Here is a 3427-nt window from a genome sequence, read left to right on the forward strand (position 1 = left end):
CTAAATCATGCAAACAACCAGAATTTGAACCTTGACTGAATGTGCTTATTTATTCACTTACTCAGCAAACATTTCTTGAATTTCTAGTATGTGCCAGCCATTGTTCCAGGCTCCGGGGATAAAGGTGGAGAAAGCAGTCAAATTCCCTTCCCTCCTGGATCTTATATGACTCAAGATTATATGACATAATGTAGGTAGTGGTAAAACTATGAAGAAAAAGGGGCGCCTGGGTGGCTCAGTCGGTTAAACGTCCGACTTCGACTCAGGTCACAATCTCGCGGTCCGTGAGTTCAAGCCCCGCGTCGGGCTCTGGGCTGATGGCTCGGAGCCTGGAGCCTGCTTCCGATTCTGTGTCTCCCTCTCTCTTTGCCCCTCCCCCGTTCATGCTCTGTCTCTCTCTGTCTCAAAAATAAATAAACGTTAAAAAAAAAAAAAAAACTACGAAGAAGAAGTAGCATAGCTGGATTCAGAAAGTAGCCAGCGAAGGAAGTGTCACTTGAGGTCCGGAGGTCCAGGATGACGTCACTGGGAAGACAATAGGAGACGAAGACTTGGAGGAGGGGAGGGAGGGAGCCATGGGAGGTCTGGGGCTAAGAGCATCCCAGGTAAAGGGAAGAGCAAGTGCAAAGGCCCTGTAACAGGAATGAGCTTGGCATCTTTGAGGAAAGTTCAGTGGGTCTGTGGAGACATAAGAAGGGGATGGGGCTTAGGTTGAAGAAGCAGAAGGGGCAGATCTTTGAGCTCTGAAGGGTCTGTATTTTCTTCCGCATGTTTTGGGAAGCCACCGGAGGGTTCTGAGCGGAGGAATCACATGTATGATCTATGCTTTTAAAAGACCACTCTGTGACTGATTATGACACAGAACAGTCCCTGAGACACCAGGTGGTTTTGAAAACAACTGGGGTTTTGTGGCTTGTGATGATGGTTCATCTGAGATGATTTTCTTAAGGAACGAGGAGTGAACATGGATCCCCGGGTAGACCAGACAGTTTGGCTTGCAGCAAGGAGGAAGCCGTTCTTGGGGGTGGTAAATACGTACGTGACGGTGACGCAGAAGTCAGTAAGTTGTGTGAGTTAGCATTTCCGGAAGTACCTCGTGTTAACACTATTTCAAGGTGTGGGGATAAACTTTACACCAGAAAGAGTTGACTTCGCCCAGGAAATACTCTGTCCAGAAAAGGTAACCAGACCTCTTTCCTGGAGGCCTCCTCAGAAACTCCAGGGTGTTCTCTTACGCCCGGACTCTCCCAGACCAGGCTGAAGCTGCCAGCACTCGCCAAGCTTATTTGACCGCAGGATCCTTCACATCAAATGCACACTGGGAAACCCCCGTGTAAGGACTTCAGCTTAAAACCAGTTAAGACCTATTTGGAGATGAAAACAGGGGTATAATAAGTAATAGACCTTGAAGCCAGGGATCGGGCATTTGGGGTTAATATGAGGCTAATGTAAACTTAGCAGAGTTTGATGAAGTTTATAACAAATAATAACTTGAGAAGGTCATTTCTGCCGTTCCGTTTAGAACTGTAGACGTGCACGCATTCCAGGGAGTTTGCCAGATGACCCACTGGTGGTGGGAAGAATGGATGATGATGTTGGTTGTATTTGTATTGCTCCAAAAACCCACAAGGAAATTCTTATTCTGATCTTTAATACATTGAACGTGGCACATGTCATATGATTTATACGTATACACGTTGGGCTTGTATGTTCAAAAATGTTATGGATAGGGATTATGAAAAGCTTGGAGTGAGGTGACCCGGAGGAGGAAGTGCCTGGTGTTTGCACCGAGCTCTGGTTGTGGAAGTGAGGGGGAAAGAACAAAATGGAGAATTCGACCACAGTGGGATTTGTGGGGAGAGGGGACGGGCAGCATCAGAAGAACAATGACAAAATGGGCGTGGAGTGGAACGGTGACCCCAAGGCTAGGAGCTCTGAAGATGGTTGAAGTTTGTGCTGGGGAAATTGAGAAGGACTAGAACAAGGGGCCAAGCGATCATTATGTGTCCGTACTGGAGCGCTTAGAGGACTTAGCCCACTGTCTGGGATATAGTAAGTGTTCAGTAAATGCTGGCAGGATCAATGAAGGAGTGAATGATTGAATCAGTGAATGAGGATATGCAGAGGGCTGGGAAAAAGACTATCGAGTAGGAAAATCAGGGCAAAATGAAAATAATCTTCCAGAGCAAGATTCCATAAGTGGCATTTCCTAAAAATAAAATTAAAAAATATATATCGTAACCTCCTCTGATATTTGGTTTTTTTTTTTGTTTTTAATGTGAGACCAATACTATTTCCAAAAAAGGCAATTTCTTAATGTATCTATACTTCTTTTTATGATATCTGTTTAAAATGTTATGCCCTCTAATGTTCATTGCAGAAAAAACAGAAAGTGCAAGTAAGCAAAAGAAAAGGAAAAAGAAAAAAAGCGTATTATACCACCACCCAGAGATAAGCCAGGCATATTTTTACAAAAATGGGCTTGTAGCATATATACTATTTTGTAATTTTCATTTAACGATATGTTCTAAGTATCTATGCATGTCAACAAATACGCTTCCGTGAAATCATTGTTTACATCTGCATAATATTCCATTATATGGAGACATTACAATATACCCGACCAATCCTCTATGATTGCACCATTAAGCTGGTTGCTTTGTTTCTTTGTTTTCACTCTAAAGACGCTGAAATAAATCTACAGCAACTACATCTTTGTCCATGTTCTTAATTACTTCCGGGGCCTAATACCAGGAGGTTGAATTACTGAGTCATTTTAAATGTCTTTGATATGCATTTTCAAATTGGCTTCCAGTAACTGCGAATGAGATTTTATTACTTGTGTGAACTCTTGACTTTAGACTTCACGTTCACACATACTCACACCTTCCCTGTTTTTTTGTAGCAACCGTATGGGCAGATCACAGGTGAGAAAGAATGCCGGAGCATCTAGAAGCCATTCTCAAGGTTACACAGCCCTCACACGGAGCTCCCGTGAGGGCTCTTTGCACGTCACTGGATTAAATGCCAACATGCCATTGAAAAATATCAGTACCTTGATCCGTAATTTTCTCTTCAACAGCAAAATACAGAAGCTCAAGTTTCTAATGAGGGTGTTTCAAAATTAAACAATAGTTTGACATTGGATTCTCTTTCCTTGTAGAAAAGGCTTCCTGATATCTTGCCAAGTAGCTAACTTTGCTCTTGAGTAGGTCCCTTTGTTAAAAATGGTTGCTTATAACTGGCGCCTCGCTGCCAGAAATGTTTATGGTATTTGAATGTTCTTGTTTGCCTTTAAGCGGTAAAAGGATCGGGGAAACAGAGCTCAAAGGAGGCTTGCGGATCATTTCAATTGTACTCTAACTAGTAGGGATAAGGAGGCTGTCTGTGTCTAATTGGGCAGGACTTGCCCAAGGTCACACAGTCA

The 3427-nt window shown here is 43.2% G+C and overlaps 1 long non-coding RNA gene across 1 annotated transcript; it reads left to right on the plus strand.

Annotated features, from left to right (window-relative positions):
• The first annotated feature begins 771 nt into the window (after positions 1-771).
• Positions 772-3152, plus strand: LOC147584124 (uncharacterized). The gene is made up of 2 exons (XR_015255172.1): positions 772-1060; positions 2906-3152. It is a non-coding gene; the product is annotated as an uncharacterized LOC147584124 (long non-coding RNA).
• The last annotated feature ends 275 nt before the right edge of the window (positions 3153-3427 follow it).

Source organism: Puma concolor, chromosome A1 (assembly GCF_028749965.1).
Source record: "Puma concolor isolate L17-30 chromosome A1, mPumCon1.1.hap2, whole genome shotgun sequence".
In the NCBI taxonomy this organism is placed as follows: domain Eukaryota; kingdom Metazoa; phylum Chordata; class Mammalia; order Carnivora; family Felidae; genus Puma; species Puma concolor.